We start from the raw sequence: 22,822 nt of genomic DNA, 5'->3' as shown, positions 1-22,822 counted from the left end.
TGTTACCAAGTCCAAGCTCTTACTGCTCGCCACACGACAGGCCAATAAATCGAGAGATGAGTTGCTGGGGCAAGGAATAGGGACTTTATTCGGAAAGCCGGCAGACCGAGAAGATGGTGGACTCGTGTCCCAAAGAACCGTCTTTCCTGAGTTAGAATTCAGGCTTCTTTTACACTGAAGGGGAGGGAGTAAAGTCAAACATCTCCTGGTTCCAGTCAGACTCCGGAGGGGGTGTGTTCATTTCCTCCTTCCTGCAGTCATTCACAGGTGGGCCTGGTCAGGAGGTTTCCTGTGAGCTAAACAAAGGCATTTTAGCTTAATGCTCATTACCTGGGAGGCAGGGTTCCCAGAGATGGGCCATTATATATCATTCAAGCTTGTGCTGAACTTGTAATAGAGGGAATTCCCTGGTGGTCCAGTGGTTAGGACTCAGCACTTTCACTGCCGGGGCCCAGGTTCGATCTCTGGTTGGGGAGCTAAGATCCCGCTAGCTATGTGGCGTGGCCGAAAAAAAACAACCTTGTAATAGAATACAAAAGTTCTTCCCTGTTACAGTCTGAGTGCTCGTCTGTATAATGGGTGTAATGGTAATACTCACATTGGAGGGTTGTGAAGGCTAAAGTTAATACATTTCTTAGAACGGTGTTTAATGAGTGCACGGTAAGTATTAAAAATCATCACCATCATTAAGATCACGGAAAATTTGGACCATCAAGTTAAGCAACACCATACAAATATTAAAATCCCCCCTAATCCATATGCAAGAAACATTTTGCAGGAGATGAGAAGATGTTTATAACGCAGAGTGAGAGTTTGCAAAAAGCAAGTCATCAGTGTGTATACCATGAGTTCTATTTTGGCTGGGAAAAAATACATAGAATTACATGTATGTATAGAAACGCTCCAAAAGATGATCCAGTGAATCTTAGCAGGAGTTCTCTCTCAGATTCATGATTTTAACCTGTTCTCTGCTTATTTGAATTTTCTGATTCATCTGAACATTTATTACTACTATAACTGTTTTTAAAATAAAGAAAGTGAAATAAACAACTACCAACACCTCAGAGATGGGCACTCTTCGCATTTGAATGCGTGTCCTTTCAGCCTTCTAAAAAATACAGATGTACTTTTCTTTTAAAAAATAAAATAACGTTCTTCAAACCTTTGCAGCCGCTCTTCCCTGCAGATGTTTGTTTAGAAGTTTTTCAAGCCTACAGAAAAGCTGAAGAAATATTTCATTGAACATCAGAGATACCTCATTTGTGTTCGCCAGTTGTTAACATTTTAACACATTGGTGATTTCTATATAGATGATAGATAGATAATAGGTTAGCTAGATAGATAATAGATATAAGATAGATGATAGATACAGAGATTAGAAAGATGATAGATGGTAGATAGATAGACAGGTAATAGAAAGATGATAATGTACACACACGATGCTGAACCACTTGAAAGTAAATTACCAACATCATGATTTTTCACCCTTAAATAAATAAGCACAAGGACTTTCTCTGGCATAACTACAAGACCATTATCACTCCCAAGATAGTTACCATTGATATGATATAATATGCAGCCCATATTCAGATCTCCTCAATTGTCCCAATCATGTCTATAGCTGATTTTCCTCTCATCCAAGATCCAGTCAGTACTCACTCGGCACCCTTAGTTGTCATGATAACTTACTTCTTTAAACTTAAATAAGCATGAACAACTTTTCATGTCAAAAAAAAAAAAAAATAGCTCATACGATTTAAACACTCACTCAGGAATGTGGCTGCCTGGTCCCCAGCACTTTACCGATATGGTGCTAACATTTTCTTTTCCAATGCGAAAGGCAAAAAAATAGGATCTCTTAGTCTATCTGCATTTTAACACTATTGGGGTTGAAATTTTTTGCTTAATAACAATTTGTATTTTGTTGCTGTTACCCTTGCTATACTTTGCTCACTTTTCTTTCTGAGCATTTACATTTTTCTTAATGATGTGTAAACTTAGAGGATATTAACCCTTTATATAGCACATTTATAAAAATTTTTCTCATTGTTTCATTTCCTTTCCAATTTTATGATTTTTTTAATGTACAGAATTTTAAGATTTATATCCTCAAATAGTCTTTACTTTTATGATTCTTGCCCATCGTGTGATGCTTAGAAAGTCCTTCCTCACCCAAATTACACAAAACTCAATTTCTCTTCTAGTACACTTCTATTATTTTACGCTACTTTATTTAAACCTTTCATCCATCTTCCATTCGTGAACATTTTACTTCTTCCAAATGGCTAGCTAATCGTACCAATTCCATGTATTAAACAAAAGGATGGAAGTCCTTTTTAACATATGACGCATAAATTACGGGATATCCATATAATAGAATAACAGTAGCCATTAAAAAGAATAGAGTAGACCTGTATGTACTGATGGGAGAAGGTGTCCATGATATACTGTTAACAAAAAGTCAGGTTGCAGATCAGTGCATAGACACGTAGCAAGTGACCCCCAAACCAAAGGTCCCATGTGTGTATGTGTGTGTATGTACACACATACACACACACACACACACACACACACACAGCATACTCTGTTGTCCCTCTTGGTCTCCTCTGCTGGCCGCTCCTCCTTTTTTGACTCCCAAATGCTAGGTGTCCCGGGACTTAGTCTTTAGACTATTCTTTATCATAAGACCTTCCTAAATGATCTCATCGAGGCCCAGAGCTTTCGATATTTGCCCTTGAGCTCCAAATTTATATCTCTAGCCTTGTCTCTGCCCTGAGTTCTAGACTCCTGTATCCACGGCTGAGTAGGTATTTGGATGTTGTATAGTTACAACTTATTTTGGTTATAGATAATGGAATACTCAAGTAACAGAGGCTTAAGCATTAAAGATGCTTAATTGTATCACATAACAAAATATTTAGAGGCAGACGGTCCAGGTCTGGTACTGTGGCTCAGCAGTGTTAATTTTTGTAATTCGGGTTCTTTCATGCTGCTCCACTTCGTTAGCAAGCCACCTCACAGTCAAAAGATGGCTGCCATAGCTCCAGACATTGCATTCATGTCCATGGGATAAAGGGATGGCACTGGCCACATCTATCTTTTTTATCAAGAAAGCAAAGGTATTCCAAGATTTTCCACCATTTTCCAGCAATTTTTCCCTTTGTGACTAACTCATTGGCCAGAACTTGGTCATATGAAGCAAGTACCTATCCTTTCCAGCGCCTGTCCTGTGGGTGGAAAAGAACAAAAGGAGGCTGGGAATAGGTGTTGGGGTAGCCAATCAATAGTTCCTCTGATATCTAATAGTCATCTCAAGCGCATCATTTCCAAAACAGAAATTAATGTTTCCCTCCCAGTACAATCCTCCCAAAGAAGCCCCATCTTCGTAAATACCAGCTCGTCCTTGCCAGGTGCTTGCCCAGATGTGCAGGAGACATCCAGGACTTCTCTCCCTTCCGATCACCCTTCATCTCCAAAGATACCTCCCAGAGCTGACCACGTGTCACTCCCTCCAGCACAGCCACCCAGATCCAGGTGCCAAATGCCTCCAATACCAGGCTGTTTCCCTGCTTCTTCTGCTGCCCCATTTGTTGAATGTCCACCTGGAAGCCAGAGTGACCCTTTTAAAATGTAAGTCAGCTCCTGAAACACCTGTGCTCTCCACACTGATGGCTTCCCAGCATCCCTAGAATAAATTCAAGATGCTTACCTTGTCTTGCAAAGGTCCCATGAGATCTTGCCCACCACCACCCTGACGGCTCCTCCACGAGCTCCCCGTCCCACAGGTTCACTGGCCTTGCTCGTTCTTGAGCTTTGCCAATAGATCCATTCCCATGTTTGCACTTGCCGTTCCCTCACCCACTCTGTTCCTCATCCTGCCTATCGCGTGCCTCCTCTCTCCTTCCTTAGGTCTCTGCTCGGAGCTCAGGTCCACTGACCACCCCACCTGAAACAGCCCCACCACTCTCTCCCCACTTATCCTACTTTATTGGTTTTCATGGCACGTACCCCGATTGAAATTACACCACATCTTCATTGTTACCTGCTGAAGTGTGCACCGCCCACGAGAACACAAGTCCCCGGAGGGGCAGGCCCTACTCATGCCTTATCGACCACTTTTCCCAGCACCTAAAACAATGCCTCGCATACAGTAAGTGCTTATAAATGTATCGAATGAATGCATTTGACCTCTCCGCATTGCTCAGGGAGTTCGTTAACTGTTAACTAGTCTACCCCACCCAGCCTGGAGCTCACGACACTGCGTTGCCCGGATGAGCAGCTAGACAGGCCCGCAGTGCCTGACTTCAGCATGGCTGGGGGAGGGACAAATGCGCTCCATTTTCCTTTATTTATGTCGATCCCTCGTTCCCACCTACAGCTCCCGCTGGATTCACTGGGAGCTTGTAAAGACTGCAGTGCTGACCTCATCCCCAAAGTTTCCAGTTTCGTGGTTGGCAGTGGGTCCCAGGCACCACCCACGGTTCACAGCTAATACAGTGTGTCAGCGAGAGCCAGGTTGGGGTGTGGTAGCCCTCGTGGGCGTACCGTGTTGCGTAGATTTCAGACGGTGCCAGAAAGGGAAAACCACAAAATGGCAGTGGTGGTTCCAACAAGACAGAAGTTGAGACTCAAGTTCCGTTATGGATCATATAAAATTTGGGAGTCCTGCCGTGGAGGGTCGAGTCTTTGGGGACCCAAGTCCTCTGAGCCCAGCACTTGACCACCACTAGGTGAGACCCTCCTTTGTATGGCCCCAGGCGGCGTCTGCATGCAGACTGGAGAAGAGAGGCAGAGGCAATAAAGGGCACTGGCCCGGAAGGTTTCCATTTCATTCTCCAGCCAGAACCCCATCACGTGGCCACGTCCAGCTGCAAGGGAGGCCGGGTGTGCAGTCTCCACTCTGGAAGGCGTTGTCCCAGCAGAACACATGTGCTCGAAGGGCAGACACCGGGCGGCAGTTCCCGTCTCCCTCACAGAGATGTCCTTCCCCCGGACTCGGGCAGGTTATCTGACACCACCAGGCTCTGAGCGAGCCACATCCCAGAGCCCAGGTCCGGAGCAGAACACGGCCCATCTGTCCCTCATTCATTCAGTGAAACACAGAGGCGTCATGGCATGCCAGGAAGGAAAACCCTAGACCCTTCCTTGCTCCCACCTACCCCGACCCCATCACCCGTCCCCCCGACTTTCCTCCCCTGCGTGACAGCTATGCATGCACGTGAAGTCTTCCTCATTGAGCCCCCAGCTCTGCTGAAAGCAGCCGCCGTGCCCTCCCCGCTAATCTCCCGCTCTGCCCAGCAGCCCCAGGCATTGGTCCTTGGCATCCTAAGGGGCCGGGGGGGGGGGGGGGCGCGGGCTCCTTGGCTTTCAGATTTATTCCCTGCTGAGCCCCATGGAGCTGGCTCCTGGCATGTGGCCTTGGCTGGCACCCTCAGAAGACCTGGGCCTGTCTAGCCCACATGTCTGCCCTGGGCTTCCAGAGTTGACAGGGACAGCCATGCAGGAATGCAGATGTCAGGCCTGGGCCCCCTGGTGACAGAGGCATACTAGTTCAGCCCTGAGGTTGGGGCCTCTGCCCACCACTCCAGCCACCCTTTCAGCTCAGTCCAAACAAAAAGCCCCGAGAGGCACTGTCTGCCCCTACAGAGGGGGCACTGGGGATGCCCGCCCTCCTGTGCCTGGTCTCCTGGTCAAAGGCCTCGGTAGAGGCCAGACTGGAACAGGTTCTGATGGACTCATGAGTCTGGCAAACAGTCGTGCCGGCCACTCTGAGTCAGGACAGGCTGCTCCCCCAAGGACGTGGAATCCAGAGATGGGGATGGATTCCACAAAGCTGTTGGCAGCCCCTGAGATCCCTCCTGCTCCAAGAGGCCGAGTGTCCACGTCTTCCTCCATCTCAGTTGCACCAGGTGGTTGTCTTTGCTGAATGCGTTTGCAAGTCTGTAGCTCTGGGCAAGAGGGAAGGTACCCAGTGCTCAAGGAAGGGCACTGATTGGTTTATTATTAGGCATTAATACCAAAAGAGGGTTAGTTCTCAACCACTCAGCAGGTGTCTGCAATGGAAGAGCAGGCAGGGCTGGGCCAGGCTGCCCAAGGTCCTCTGAGGGAGGCTTAGGAAATGTGTGCTTGCAGAGAACAACATTGTTCCAGGAGAGGCCTGCAAAGCCCTGGAATGTCCAGCAGTGGGGAGCTGGTTAAAGAGACTGTGGAGCGGCTGACCACAAGATCCAGGCCCTTCCATATGTTCTGATTATAGAAACCGGGCCACAATACATTAAGTGAAAAAGTACAAGGTGCAGAGCAGTTTGATTCTACATATGATTCCATACTGTTTATCCACGTATATATACAGATGCACACATAAAAACCATTTCTGGAAGGGAACACAAAAAACTGGGACCCCTGTTGGGCATAGGGAAGTGCATCACCATTCCCCACCCTTAAGGATCAGAGAACCTGTTGGATTTCCTCTCCCTGAGCAGTAATGAGCTGGAAGCAGCTTTTCCCAGCTCCGGAGAGCTGACTGTGAGCCTCCCTTCCCAGCTCCGTGCTCAGTGACATCCCATAGGTAACTTGAAACTGGCCGTGGTTGGAGTGTTTACACCAAGGAAATTGGCAAACACTATACAGCAGAGGTTTCTTTTCCCCTGACTGTTAAGCATTTACCGCACACCTGAAAGAAAGCGTCTGCTCTGTGGTCACATACGCGTGGAAAATGCTGCATAAGGGACCCTGCACCACTCTGGAGCCTAGGCCTCCCACGGGCAGAGTGAAGGCTTCCAGGAGAGGTTGAGTAAGGAGACTGAGTTTAACAAATTAATTTTCATGTGATGCACCCTTTGTTACTGCTATTCTCAGGGACACACCAGGGGAAATACACCTTCTTGAGTTACCAACTTGAATGATATACTTAGTCACATTTTTTATCATGAACAATGGTGGTGGATTCAGCTGCTAATGTGTTTGCCCAGGACGCTTCTGAATCTGAGGGGCGAGAAAGAGGAGCTGGTTGTCAAGGAAAAGTAGAGCCAGAAAAACCTGGCCTGTCTGACAGCATTGAAACCCGCATTATGATTATTTTTTGTAAATGTTTCTTCTCCAAGTAGGCCTCCCTCCACAGGGCGCAAGGAGCTTGCTGTCCCTTCTAAGGCCATGATCTCAAGTGCAGTCCTTGCCCCAGGGGAGCGCAGCCATGAAGGGGAGTGGGTGCTGGCATGGGATAAGCATTCCTCTCACTGGGAGCTTTGTAATTGTCCTCCTAGAGAGAGGCATCAGTGTCTCCCTCTTACAGAAGAGCAGAATGGGTCCCAGAGAGATTGGGAACCTGCCAGAGGCCATACAACTGTGTGAAAAGGCAAAGCTGGAGTTTGACCCAAGGCCTGAGCACCCTTGAAATGTGATCGACTACAGCCCAAAGTGAGTAATCTAAGCTCTGCTTTTGGGGGTGTGCACAGGCACACGTGCTAAATTGGAACCTGACACAGAGATAGAGAAAAAAACAAAGGGAAGCATTTCCATTAAAATCAGGGAGAAATGGAATATGCGCATCATCGCCACTACTATTCATTATTATATTGGAGTGGAGGATGGAGCCAGTGCAATAAGGCAAGAAAAAAAGTGTGTATAAGTATTGAAAAGGAGAGACAAAACCCACATAAAAAGTCAATTGCATTCTAATACCATCACCATTAACAAACTAGCAATTTTTCACGTAAAAAGAAAAAGAGGTTCCCATTTATAATAGCAACTAATATTTTCAAATAGCTAGAAATAAATCTATATAAGGTATACATGAAGCCTATATGAAGAAAATTCTAAATATTTACGGAAGAACAGCAGAGATCTGAATAACAAGAGAAGCAGGTCATGATCCTACATGGTAAGACTCAATACTGTAGAGATGTTACCCCTTTATCCTATAAATTTAGTGCATTTGCCATCTAAATTCCAAATGAATTTTTCAAAATAACTTGGAGAGATGATTCTGAAATTCTTTTGGAAAAGAAAATGTGACACACTGGCTAAGAAAAAATTGAAAATGAAGCACAATGAGGAAGAACTTACCATAAAAGATATCAAAATAACTACAGAAATTAAAGCGATACAGTGTTGGAGCAGAAAGTAACAAATAGATCAGAGTTGTAGCTAAGTTCTAGAAAATGGATTATAGATATATGGGAATTTAGGATATGATAAAAGTAGCACTTCCCATCAATGGAAAAAGTCTATTTAATAAACAGGGGAGACAACAGGCCATATATTTGGGAGCAAGTATACTTTGACTCTTACCCCACCATATGCAAAAATAAATTCCAAATAGATTAAAGCAAGATGTAGGGACTTCCCTGGTGGTCCAGCTGTAAAGAATCCACCTTCCAATGCAGGGGACGCGGGTTCAATCCCTGGTTGGGGAACTAAGATCCCACATGCTGCAGGGCAACTAAGCCTCTGTGCCACAACTACTGAGCCCACACGCCACAACGAGAGAGAGAAAAACCCACATGCCACAACTAGAGAGAAGCCCACATGCTGCCACAAGTAGAGAGAAGCCCGTGCTGCAACCAAGAGCCTGCATGCCGCAACTAAGACACAACGCAGCCAAATAAAATTAAATTAAATTAAATTAAATTAAGCAAAATGTAGAAACAAAACTACTAGAAAAATATGGAATAGTTTTATAATCTTGGGCTAGAAAAAGTTTGCCTCATTAAGATAAAAAACTCAAAGTTTAAAAAAATGGACAGATTTGACTGCATAAAAATGTGACACCATTATATAATAAAATGCACTGTTCTTCTTTTCTTAGAAGTACCCCCAACCCCCAGCAGGTTAATCACCAAGAGGAATTAAGAGAATAGGAAAAAATACTCTGACAAAACTAGACAGCAGGACAGTCTATAAGAGTGTTCGCCTGAAGCCTTCAAAAAGTCAATGTCATAAAAAGAGTGAATTATTCTAGAATAAGAGAGACTAAAATTAATAATAATCAAATGCAATTTATGAATCTTGACTGGATGTTGGTCTTTTAAAAAGCTATCAAATATGAACAATTGAGGAAATCCAAATATGAACTGCATATTGGACGCTGTTTTCCATATGTTTGAAAATTTTCAAAATAAAAATGGAAAATTTTTAATTGGTTAAGCCCCTTTCTTATTATTTTTTTTTACTGATTAATCTGTTTCTTTTTCACTCATAACAGTTTTTTTTTTTTTATTGTTCTTTATACAAATTCCTTGCAAAGATTTTCTCCTAGTTTGTGACTTTTTAAAAATGCTCTCACTTGGGCTTCCCTGGTGGCGCAGTGGTTGAGAGTCCGCCTGCCGAGGCAGGGGACGCGGGTTCGTGACCCGGTCCGCAAAGATCTCACATGCCGCGGAGCGGCTGGGCCCGTGAGCCATGGCCGCTGAGCCTGCGCGTCTGGAGCCTGTTGCTCCGCAACGGGAGAGGCCACAACAGTGAGAGGCCCGCGTACCGCAAAAAAAAAAAAAAAAAATGCTCTCATTTGATGAACAGTGCATTTTGCAACTTGTTGAAGAAATCCTTTCCCTTAGAAAGAATACTCAAATATTTGCTTCTAAGAATTTAAAAATTTTGTCTTTTACATCAACATCTTTAATCTATTTATAATTAACTTGTGTGTGTGTATGTGTAATGTGAGAGAAACATCCAGTTTCTTTTTTTGCTGGAGATCATTAATTGCTTCAGCGCTATTTACTGAAAGCTCTGTGATATACATGCATGGGGTATATGTACCAGGCTTTCAATTCTGTTTCACTGTTCAATTTATCTATTCCCATGGCAACACTATACTTCCCTAATAACCGGAACCTTAAAAGGCTTGATATCTTGTAGGATATGTCCTCTCACCATATCTCCTTCTTCATGTATGTCATCATTATTCTTTTTTTAAATTTTTATTTATTTATTTATGGCTGTGTTGGGTCTTCGTTTCTGTGTGTGGACTTTCTCTAGTTGTGGCAAGCGGGGGCCCCTCTTCATCGCGGTGCGCGGGGCTCTCACTATCGCGGCCTCTATTGTTGTGGAGCACAGGCTCCAGACGCGCAGGCTCAGTAATTGTGGCTCACGGGCCCAGTTGCTCCGCGGCATGTGGGATCTTCCCAGACCGGGGCTCAAACCCGTGTCCCCTGCATCGGCAGGCGGACTCTCAACCACTGCGCCACCAGGGAAGCCCCATCATTATTCTTAACTCAAGCTCTTCAAAAGCCCTCCTGGTTTTTTATTAGAATCACATTGAAACTTCTTGTTTTTAAATTGAAGTACAGTTGATTTACAATGTTATGTTAGTTTATGGTTTACAGCAAAGTGATTCAAATATATATATATATATATATATATATATATATATATATTCTTTTTTTTTTTTTTTGCAGTACGCGGGCCTCTCACTGTCGCGGCCTCTCCCGCTGCGGAGCACAGGCTTCGGACGCGCAGGCTCAGCGGCCACGGCTCACGGGCCCAGCCGCTCCGCGGCACGTGGGATCTTCCCGGACCGGGGCACGAACCCGTGTCCTCTGCATCGGCAGGCAGACTCTCAACCACTGCGCCACCAGGGAAGCCCTATATATTCTTTATGTGTATATATTTTTCATATCCTTTTCCATTATGGTTTACAACAAGATATTGAATATAATTCCCTATGCTATACTGTAGGACCTTGTCGGTTATCGACTTTATATATAGTAGTTTGTATCTGCTAATCCCAAACTCCTAATCTATCCCTCCCCCACCCCCTTTCCCCTTTGATAACCATAAATTTGTTTTCTATATACACTGAATCTTCTAACCCAATTTGGGAATAAGTGACATATTTATGACATTGAATCTTTTCATCCATAGCCGTGGTTTCTCTCTCTGTTTATTCTGATGTTCTTTAATGTCTCTCAAGAAAATGTTATAATTTTTCCTGAGTACCTTATATTTTGTTTTTTTTAAATGTGTCTCTCATAAATTTGATTTTAGTTTCCCCCTCTCATCCTTATGGCTTCTATTTGTTTTTCTCATTTCACTGCTTTGGTTAGGACCACTAGTTACAATGCTGAATAAAAGTAGTAATAATGGTTTTCCTATTTGTTTTTTATAATGAAGGTTATTGCTTATTGTTTAACAAGTTTAAAATAGGCTGAGAGAAAATTTTACCCTACTTCCTGAGCATGGATCCCTTGTTTCTCTTGTTTGCTACCCCTCTGCAGCCCCTCAAAGACTATCTGGCTCGTGGTTTCCTTTTCTTTTGTTATTAATTGAAGTCTAGTTGATTTACAATGTTGTATTAGTTTCAGGTGTACAGCAGAGTGATTCAGTTATACATATATATCTATTCTTTTCCCCACTCTTTTCCATTATAGGTTATTACAAAATATTGAGTATAGTTCCCTGTGCCATACAGTAGGTCCTTGATGTTTATCTCTTTTATATATAGTGGTGTGTATCTGTTAATCCCAGCCTCCTAATTTATCCCTCCCTCCCTTTCCCCTTTGGTGACCATAAGTTTGTTTCTATGTCTGTGGGTCTATTTCTGATTCATAGATAAGTTCATTTGTATCACCTTTTTAGATTCCACATGTAAGTGATATCATATGATATTTGTCTCTGTCTGACTTACTTCACTTAGTGTGATAATCTCTAGGTCCATCCATGTTGCTGCAAATGGCATTATTTCATTCTTTTTAATGGCTGAGTAGTATTCCATATTGTGTGTGTGTGTGTGTGTGTGTGTGTGTGTGTGTGTGTGTGTGTGTGTGTGTGTGCGTGTATACATAAAACATCTTCTTTACCATTCATCTGTTGATGGACATTTAGGTCGTTTCCATGTCTTGGCTATTGTAAATAGTACCGCTATGAACACTGGGGTGCATGTATCTTTTAGTATTTATTTATTTATTTATTATTTATTTTGCCTGTGCCAGGTCTTAGTTGTGGCATTCAAACTCTTAGTTGAGGCATGCATGTGGGATCTAGCTCCCCGATCAGGAATCAAACCCAGGGCCCCTGCATTGGGAGCACAGAGGCTTACCCACTGGACCACCAGGGAAGTCCCCGCATGTATCTTTTTGAATTAGTTTTCTCCAAATATATGCCAAGGAGTGGGATGCCTGGATCATATGGCAACTCTATTTTTAGTTTTTTAAGAAACTTCCATACTGTTTTCCATAGTGGCTCCACCAATTTACATTCCTACCAAAAGTGTAGGAGGGTCCCCTTTTCTCCACACCCTCTCTAGCATTTATTATTTGTAGACTTTTTGATGATGGCCATTCTGACCGGAGTGAGGTGATACCTCATTGTACTTTTGATTTGCATTTCTCCAATAATTAGTGATATTGAGCATTTTTTCATGTGCCTGTTGGCTGTCTGTATGTCTTCTTTGCAGACGTGTCTTTTTAGATCTTCTGCATTTGTTTTTGATTCAGTTGTTTGGGTTTTTTTTTACATTCAGCTATATGAGCTGCTTTTGGAAATTAACCCCTTGTTGGTTACATTGCTTGCAAATTTTTTCTCCCATTCTGTAGGTTGTCTTTTCATTTTGGAATCATGGCGCCTTTCAATCACTATTTATTGAATGGATGAGTGTCCACCTCCCTGAGCCATATCACTGTCCGGTTTTACAAATTTTTTAATATTATAAATTCTTCTATTATTTTTATATTATAAACTTTGCTAATTTGAAGAATTACCTTGGTACTTTATTTTGGTTTTAATTTGTATCTCTTTAAACAGTTTTATATGTTTATTAACAATTAAAGAAAAATGTATTAGCAGTTTTATATATTTATTAGCAATTAAAGAAAAAAGTATGCACTCCTGTACTCTGACACCTTCAGTGGCTTCCTGTATCAGTTAAAATAAAATCCAGGTTCTTCCCAGAGCCTCCAAAGCTTTCCATGGTCAAGTGCCTGGCTGCCTCTGTGGCCCCATCATCCCATCACTCTCCCCCTTGCCGGTTTGCTCCAGTAACATTAGTCTCATTGCTGTCCCTCTGCCTGGGATGCTCTGCCCCCAGACCTGTGCATTTCTTGCCCCTTTACTTCTTTCGGGGAGCTACCCAGCTCTCACCTTAGCAGCAAGCTTGTCCCCAACCCTCCATCTAAAACAGCACCTCCCACTCCCCGTGTCCTTACTCTGCTTATTCTCCTTCCTATCACTTACCTGTCTTCATAACACCTGGCATTATTGGTTTGTATCATGCCCGTCTCACCGCATAGAAGGGAAGCTCCTTCTCAAGCCCAGAACAGTGTCTGGCAAGTAATAAGTGCCCCATAAATGTTTGTGGAATCAATGAGTTTGCTTTTCACTTTCCATGAATTGTCCATCTATGCGCTTTCTCAGTTTCCTTTCCCTTTTATTCTAGTTCTTTATATGGAAATGTATTAATCCATCTTGTCATGTTTCTGACAAGTGTTTTTCCCAGTTGTTCCTTGTATTTTTAATTGTTTTATGATCTTTTGAATGAACAAGAGCTCCAGTTTTTTTTATGTAGACAGCTTTGCTATTCTCTCCTTGTGTCCTCTCCACTCGGCAGATAATTATTCAGCTAATCCTCTTTTCTAGGTTTTAGAGGTTTCCTTTTATGCATTGAACTCCTTAATCCATCTGTAATTGATCTGCGGTAAAGGTGGCAGGTGAAGATCTGTTGTCTCTTCCCCTAATTAGCCAGTTTTTCCAAATACCATGTATGCAACTGTTCTCCCTTTTCCACAAATTTGTGGAGCTTTCTTTATCATAGATTATATTTTCATATATTCTAGAGTCTAATTCTGAGTAATCTGTCAGTCACATCATATCATTTTATGAGCACTATCCCTGCAGCCAGCCTGTCTGGGTATAAACCCTGGATCTACCAGTTGCTAGCTGTGTGACCTTGGGACAGTACTTAACCTCTCTGTGCCCTGGTTTTCTCATCTGCAAAACGTGGATGGCAATAATACAAAATTGCCACTTTGTAGGTAGAAAAATGCTAGCAAGTACCAACAGTTTCGTATGGTAAAATGCAATACCTAGCTCTTAGGGCTGTTGTGAGGATTCAGCTAATTAATGACTATAGGGCTCAGAAGAGGGCCCGTCACCCACGGACATTAGGTGTGCGTTCTTATCAAAGAAGTGCCCCTCATCATTACGCTTCTCTTTAAAAGTTCCCCAGCTACAGAAGACCTAAATAGACATTTCTCCAAAGATGACACATGTGTGCCAAGAGGCACAGGAAAAGATGCTCAACATCTCTAATTATTAGAGAAATGCAAACCAAGTCTACAATGAGGGGATTTCCCTGGGGCGCAGTGGTTAAGAATACGCCTGCCAATGCAGGGGGTGCAGGTTCGAGCCCTGGTCCAGGAAGACCCCACATGCCGCGGAGCAACTAAGCACGTGCGCCACAACTACAGAGCCCGCGTGTCACAACTACTGAAGCCCGCACACCTAGAGCCTGTGCTCCACAGCAAGAGAAGCCACCACAATGAGAAGCCCACGCACAGCAACAAGAGTAGACCCCGCTCGCCGCAACTAGAGAAAGCCCACACGCGGCAATGAAGACCCAGTGCAGCCGAAAATAAATAAATAAAGTGGAAACTCTTTAAAAAAAATAAAAATAAAAAAGACTACAATGGGGTATCACCTCACTCCGGTCAGAATGGCTATCAGTATGGATGTTCCTTATAAAACTAAAAGTAGAGTTACCATGTGATCCAGCAATCCCACTCCTGGGCATATATCTGGAAAAGATGAAAACTCTAATTTGAAAAGATACATGTACCCCAGTGCTCAGTTCAGCACTATTTACAATGGCCAAGACATGAAAGCAACCTAAATGTCCATCGACAGATAAATGGATAAAGAAGATGTGGGGTGTGTGTGTGTGTGTGTGTGTGTGTGTGTGTGTGTGTGTGTGTGGTGTCTGTAATGGAATATTACTCAGCCATAGAAAGGAATGAAATAATGCCATTTGCAGTAACATGGACAGACCTAGAGATTGTCACACTGAGTGAAGTAAGTCGGACAGAGAAAGACAAATACCATGTGATATCACTTATATGTGGAACCTAAAAAATAACACAGATGAATTTATTTACAAAACAGAAACAGACTCACAGACATAGAAAACAAACTTATGGTTACCAAAGAGGAAAGGGGGGGATAAATTAGGAGTATGGGATTAGCAGATACACTTTCCTCTATATAAAAACAAATAAACAACAAGGACCTACCGTATAGGACAGGGAACCATATTCAATATCTGGTAATAACCTAGAAAGGAAAAGGATCTGAAAAAATATATATAACTAAATCACTTTGCTGTACATATGAAACTAACACAATATTGTAAATCCATTATACTTCAATAAATAAATGAATAAAATTACAAAACAAAAATTCCTCAGTTACGTCCATCTGTTCATCCATCTTCCAGATGTACTCTAGGATCGTTTGGTCAAATTTCAGACGAATCTTCTGGGATTCTGATTGAGATTACCTTGGTGTTAGCAGTTAATTTGGGGAGCATGGACGTCCTTACTACCCTTGTCCTCTCCCCCTGCCGCGCGCTGGTCTCCCATGGACTCCAGTCCCCTCTGACATGTCTGAGCAGAGCTAAAGGGAGAGAAGAGGAGAGAAAGGGGGGAGCAGGAACTCTCTTAGTCTGGGCTGGAGGGACTGGAGGGGCTGGAGGGGACATGAGCTCATATTACTAAATCATTATTTCAAGACCAAGGTGGACTTGCCAAGAAGTAATGTCACTGAGAACATTTCCTGAAAGTATCATCGAATTCCTCCAGCTGAAGCAATGGAAGCTCTGGAATGTTGGCAGGCTATAGGCTTAATGGACTGAATTACTTGAAAATTGTGGTCTCCGGTCTCATCAGGGACTTGGCTACATATCTCCAAATTCGTCTATAAACGCTTCGATTTCTTTGGCAGTCCAGTGGCTGGGGCTGGATAGTAAGGGGAGGGGGGGAAGAACTATTATTATTATTTATTGTTATCATTCATTCATTTTGAGAAAGTATTCGAAAGGCCCAGGTGGAGAGTGAGGTCAGCAGAGCCCCCTCAGGAGCTCCAGGCTGCCAGTGTGGACCCCCGTGAAGGCCTTCGTGCCCCCTGAGACACACTGGAGGCCATTTCGGTCCTGAGCCCAAGGGATGGGATGTTGAACCACGTAAGTGCTGGGCAACCTCTGCAGAAGGGAAGTGCCCTGGGAAGGGAGAACTCCCACGGGGTGGAGCTGCCCATGTTCATTGTCAGCTCTCAGCCAGGGTGCGCGGAGTGCTGAGATCCCATGCAGCTGCGCCAGCTGTGGTTGGCTGTGACTACTGAGCTCGAATGGGCAGGATCGCTCCCACACCTTCAGAAGCAGGACGAGGCTTAGAGGGGAGCAGGAAACCTAGAGCCCGGGGAGCGTCTGAACGGAGGAGCCAGGTGAGCCCTCCGGGCGCTGAGCTGTAGGCAGTTGGTCACACAAACACTGCTGTGTTGACTGGTGGCCCTGGGTGCCCGGAGCAGCAGGTCACTGGGGTGCGGGGAGAGGCCCTGGTAAATGCCTGTTCATCCGGTAGCCTCCCCGTAGGAGCCTCTGCCCTGTGCGCCTTTCTTGCCCAAACTGGCTGGGGACGAGGGTCTTGCCATGAGCTTCAGGGCACACTGGTCTCCCCACACTGGAACAAGCTGTCTTCCCCTTTGGCACCGAGTGCCCAAAGGTGTGCGTTTCACCCAGGTGCCCATCGGGTCCCCATGCCTAGCAGAAGTGCTCTCAGCTGAGGACAGCTGCATTCTCCTTGAGGGCACTTTTGGTTGTCATTTAACTGGGTCATATCTCTGACATTCATGGGACAGTCCCCTACCAAAGAGTTGTCCTGCCAGCGATGCCAAAAACACCAAGTAGAGACGCCCTGCCTATAGGTGGCGCTGTAAGGAGACGGCAGCCTCCAGAGATGAGGCGGGAAGACAAATTTGTCTTCACTTATTATTCATGAAAGAAGGTCCTTTGTAAATCCCAAATTAACAATTTCTCATTTAAAGATGGGCAATTATCATTCTTTTCTCGCCATTTATAGCTTTCAAAATCCTGAAATAGGAAAATTATTGTGGGCAAAAATTCCAGCCGTAGTCATGGAAAATGGAAATGCACTTCAAAACTATTGATAAAGGTTTTTCAATGATCAATAGTTTAAAGCCCCAAAGTAATCACATACATGTATGTTAAATAATTGCTTTGGTCACACAAATATCCTGAATGATCGCATGAAGGTCTGTGGTGATTCTGCATGTGGGTGGCACCGTGCCCCGAGTTACTGGAAAACCAAATGACGAGTCTGGCGAGATTTCACCCAGCTCAGAGATTCTTTGCCTAAGCACAGCGACAACAATGCTTTTCAAATGCTTATCTTAGTCTTCACAGTGCTCGGGTTCTTGCCAGTTTTCTAAATAATCCCACCAGGCTCCTCTGGAGGGAGATGGGTGTCCGTACCAAGGAGGAGCTGTGCGAATATGAGGGATGATTCAGGCCCTTCTGAAAAGAGACTTCACGTCGTTATCCGTAATTTACACCTTCATTGAGACCTCCTCTGTCGGGTTTTGTGCAGGAGAACAAGTTAGACCTGGAGTCCTGCCTCCACCCCAGGCCAGCCTCCGGGACCCCCGACTCCAGGACTAAGATATCACAGCAGATCCGATCAGATAGCACATGTGGGTCACTGAAGTCATTTGGTGTCATGGAGAAGAATCGAGTTGCGATAGCCTTCATGGGTTGAAGAGTTGTCTCCTGCGGCAGCCCATTCAGCTGTCTCCTCCCCACAGACTCCGGGGGCCCTCGAGGACAGAAGGTGCTGGTGCGGGACTTGAAGCCCATTTACCAAGGGAGCGAAGAGGGTGCTGCGGACTCCAGGCCATCTCCGCAAAGGACAGGGTTGAACAATGGCCTCAGCTGCAGCCGGACAAACCTGGGTTGGGCCGGTGGAAGGGCCGTCACCGAGGAGCTTGAGGTCACACAGCAGACCCCAACCCAGAGGAGGAGCTGCAGAGGCAGAAGGGCAGCCCTTGGTTCCGTCCAGCCTTCAGCTGGGGAACCTGCCTCTGTTCCGATACAAACGGAAACAAGTGGCTAATACTGGCTCCCTGTGTGCCCCAGCTCTGCCCAGTGCCCTTTGCCCACATCAGCTTTGGTTGGAGAGTTAAACCCCCAAGCGTGGGAACCCAGGTGGTCTGCATTCAAAACTGTGCACCGAGGCCCTGAATGGGCTGGTGCTGAAGCCCTGATGTTACCGTGCTCTTCATCTGTTTCATCATAAACCTCCCCAGAAACCAAGACAGCTTGGACTTTGGAACCTTGTGCCAGGTCATCACGTGAAGGAACAACGGTTTAGATGGGGGAAGTGGTTCGGTCAAGGTTAGCGAAGGGGAGCTCCTATTAGGATGTGACTTCCCTCCAGTGTTCTCTGCACTGCTCTGCAGCCCGTCTCTGGAAGATCTACCCAATTTCATCTAAAGATGACGGACTCTTCATCTGAAGAAAAAGGGAAACTTGAAACAGGGCCAGGCATCTCCAGCCCCATCCTACCATCCCATAAGCAGCAACAGGGGTGCTCGAAGCTCTGACTCACCAGCCCTTCCCCACCACCAGCCTTGCCCCGAAAGGCCAATACCTGAGCCCTGGCTCCCAACGCTGGGGGCTGCTGTGTGTGCCAATGGCCTTGGCCTCGGCACCCGAAGCTTTTGGATGGAGCGATCAGATTTTGGGGTGATCCAGGACCCACTGCAAGCGACACCCTGACTGGAGCCACTTCCCTCAGTCTGGCTGCTACATCTGCAGATAGGGAGCCTCCCCCTGTGTTCCCAGTAACTGTGAGATGAGTGGGCAGGTAAAGCACTGGGTACAGGGTGGTGGTGTCTTTCCTGTTCCCACGAGCACCTTAGGCTCCAGCTACCTGTCTGGCCCTATGGGCGAGGCGCCCCAGAAACTTCCATACAGAACAAGCTGGCCTGGGTTCTGACAGCGTGGGCTGCACCCCGCCTCTGCCTGCAGGGAGGCCCAGTCCAAGCTGGGCTGGGGGCAGCCCCTCTCGGTTTCCTTCTGCGCTGTGGCCGGGCTGGGCTTTTGTCTTTCAGAGCCCGGGCCGCGCTCCCTCCCTGGGGTCAGGCGGCCACTTGCAAACCCCCAAGGCGCTCAGCTTGCTGCAGGGTCCCCGCCGCCGAGCCAGGTGCGTCTGCGGAAGTCGGGCTGGGGGCGCGGAGAGGGGGGACGGGTGGGCTGAGGGATCTGAGTCGGCCCGAGCGCGGGCCGGGGGGCCGACTTAATGGGATCTGGTCGGTGTAATCTCATTTCAGCTTTTGTCATTCGGGCGGCCGAGGAGCCCGAGCTGGGGGGCCGAGCCCTTTAAGAGGACGCGCGGCCACACCAGAGCGGGACAGGCATGACAAAGGCGCGGGATGCTGTGGCGGGAAATAAAGAGATGAGGCTGGGGGTGGAGCGCCCAGCGTGACGTCTGCCCCCCAGGCCGGGCTCTGCCCCCGGCTTCTTCCGGCTGCGGACGCGCCTTTGAATGGGCCCCCAGCTTGGAACTCCGGGCCCGGGAGCCTGTCCCCGGCAAGGTCGCGCGGGGCCGGGAACCGCACGCGGGCCGACGGCCTCCCTGCCTCCTCGGAACCGCGGGGTCCGATCGCGACCTCCTTCCTCTCTCCCTCGAGGCCTAGGGGACGCCGACGGTTCGGGCAGAACTAGGGTCTCCCCGCGCTTTGGCCGGAGCTGCGCCGGCCTCATTTTCCTCTCCCTGGTCCGGTGTGTGGCCCGGCTCCGGGCCGGGTCTGCTCGGCGGAAGGCGGTAGATCCGGCCCCCCAGCTGTGTGTGTTGGGGGAGCTCCTAGAGGAGGAGGCGGGGTGGACTTCGGGGGCGGGGAGGGGCGCAGCCCAGAGTCCAGACCCGGGAGAGCTCCAAGGCCGGCGTGGGGTGGCGGGGAGGACGTCATCCCAGAGATCAGAAAGGTTAGGGGTGTGTGCGGAGAGGTCAAAGGGGACGGAGTGCACTAGAGGTTGGGAGGTGGAGGCCAGAGACCAGACCCGGGGGTCTCCACGCAGTGGGACAGGAGTGGAGGTAGAGCTCCGAGGCGCAGGCCCGGCTTCCCGCGGGGGAAGGTGCAGTGCGCGCCCCCGAACGGCTCCTCCAGCGGGGTCTCGGCTCCTCCAGCGGGGTCTCGGCTTTTCCAGCGGGGTCGGACTCTTGGCTCTCCACGATCCAGGAATTCCGAGAAACTCGGCAAAGCGGGCTTAGACGTTGAGAGGGGAATCGCACAACTACACACATGCTAGCACTCTCCGCGCGCTCACACACCCGCCCACACTCACACCCTTGCTCATCACACAGCCGACTCCGCGCGGAGGGACACCCTCGCAGGGAACGTTGGCTCAGAGCTAGACATCTGAGCTCCGGCTGGAAGGGTTGGGGTCGAGGGGCGGCATTCCTTGGTCTGGTGGGGCGGTTTTTTTGGAATCCAGACCCGGCCTTGATGCGCAGCAGCCCCGGTGCCTGTGGCGCCTCTCGCCCCACCTGCACGGAACTTCATAGGGCTTACAGAGTTTCGGGCCTCTCCTCTCCTCTCCTCTCCGGGCAGAGCCGGCGGTGCGCGCCCCACCTCCGATGCAAGCAGATGGGTCCAGAGTGCTGGCAGGAGACCCTGGGCCCAGTTACCCTGGTCCAATGCCCATCGAAAGGAATGTGCTCCCAGACCTTTCCCCAAAGCCAGAGAGGGCGGAAGTCAGCTTAGGTCTCTCACTTCTGAACTGTTCAAATCAGCAATCAATTTTTATGATGTAATTTATAATTTATGCAGGTTGTCTTCATACATATGGTGTTGCTTTTGTGTGTTGGGGTTTCAGGTGCTTTATTACTCTGACGGTGTGATTTGCATTCATGTTCGGTTACCAAGATCGTATTTCTCCTGTTTACACCATAAGGGGCCGAAATGAAGATTAATGCCACCTCCCTTTGCCCGGCAACCCCTTCCCGGCAGACCCCAGACCTCGGCTCCCCTCTAGACCTCAGAGCCCGGCATCCAGCTTTGGCAGAAAGAGGCCCCGCTGTGCCCTGGCTGTGTGGGAAGCCCTGGCACATCAGAGGGTGCAAGCGGACCACCTGTTCCTGCTGTGCGTGCCTGGGCAGAGGCCTGGGGTCTCCCGGGACAGAAATAGGGGCACATACACAAAAGTGTCCTCGCCAGGGAGGCTGAGCGCGGACACGCCACTAGGCCGTGTGGTCACCCAAGCCTCCTGCAGGTGACAAGACAAGGCAACCGACTCTGTGGCCAAGGCCGCGGAATGCACGGCACTCCAACCACTAGAGACCCCTACTCGGGACCGCCACAGGGAGCTGAGAAGGCCCCGAGGTGAGAATCAGACGGTGGTCAGATCCCGAGGCCGCCAGAGTGTCCCCCCAGCTTCCAGCGCGCCCAGCAGAACCCTCTGCCAAGGAGGACGGGGCGCCGCTCTGCTTGGGACAGGCCCGGTGCTGGAGGGAGCGGCCCCCGAGGCCCTGTTCGAGGCTTGCCAGACACAGCTGAAATGATTAAGCCAATTAAGCTCGAACGAACAGATGCAAGACCGAGCGGGCACGGACCCTGAGAGAAAGGGCGGAATGCAGGTGCTCCGGCCAGCTACACGCCTCGTGCGGACTGGCCGGCGCGCAGACAGCCGTAGAATCGGGATGGTTCCGCCAGGCAAACCCGGTCTTGAGAGGCCTAGAAGGCCACCCCCCCCCACCCCACCCCCCCACCTCACCCTCACCCCCACCCCACCCCCTTTTGGCTGAAAAGTCCCTGCGAAATACCACCCTGGGGCTGAGGACTGGGTGGCAAAAACTGGGCACAGAAGCATGTGCTGAGTCTCGACAATTCCAGCACAGGGCTGGGGTGGGAAAGTCCAAGCCCTGGTGCTCCGAGGGTTTCTCCCAGCCCCAGTGGGGAGCAGGGGCAGGAGGTTGTTTAAGGCCCAAGACCAATCTAAGAGGGCCCTGCCCCCAGAACGCGGAGACGCGGCTGCAGGTTTTCAAAGTACCCTCAGTTCTGCAAAGGCCAGGGGCACCCAGCTCCCCGAGGCTAGGGGCTAGGGCTGGGGCTGGGTGACTATTCCCCCACGCCCCCCACCCCCGGCCCCCAGGATCCCTACCCTGGTTGGTGGATGCAGGGTGCAGACGGGCTCCAAGAGCCCTAGCGCAGGGAGGGGGTGGGTGCAGGTCCGCAGCGCTCCCAAGCGTAATTATTTGATCTGCAGATGTAAGTGGGATTTATTGTAACAACAAATACAGTGATGTCAAAACCCAACCTTGGATTAAAGCCGGCAGCCAAAGGGGAAGTGTATTAATTTCCAACAGCATCTCAGGCCAGAGCCTATTAGAACAAGCTATTCTTCAGGCCCCCCCATCAGAATTAATCATTGGGAGTTAATTTGAAGCTCAGACAAGTTGCTGTTAATTTAGTGCAGAGAGGACGGGATGGAATAAAAAGCTGAGGTGCTGGCCGAGCCTCGTGGGTCTCATTAATCAGCCAGCTGAGACGGCCTGGCTTGATTACAATTTGCAAAAAAATTCATTAGGGCCCGGGCGATTGACAATTTTTCTCTCTGCCTGTGATGTGACTCATTAGGCAGCCAAATGAAAGCCATGATGACGGCCATGATGACAGCGGCCATCAAGCGCCGCTTGTTTATCTTCCTCCCCTCGGCCTGTCTCTCGGGCCTGGGCCTCCGCGCTGGGCTCTCAGGGCCGCCCGGTGTTCGGAGGTTGGGGAGGAGGGAGACGGAGCCCAGAGAGGGCAGGGGGGCCCAGCGGTG

The sequence above is a fragment of the Phocoena sinus genome, chromosome 7 (assembly GCF_008692025.1).
Source record: "Phocoena sinus isolate mPhoSin1 chromosome 7, mPhoSin1.pri, whole genome shotgun sequence".
Classification (NCBI taxonomy): domain Eukaryota; kingdom Metazoa; phylum Chordata; class Mammalia; order Artiodactyla; family Phocoenidae; genus Phocoena; species Phocoena sinus.
This window is presented reverse-complemented; position numbering follows the sequence as displayed.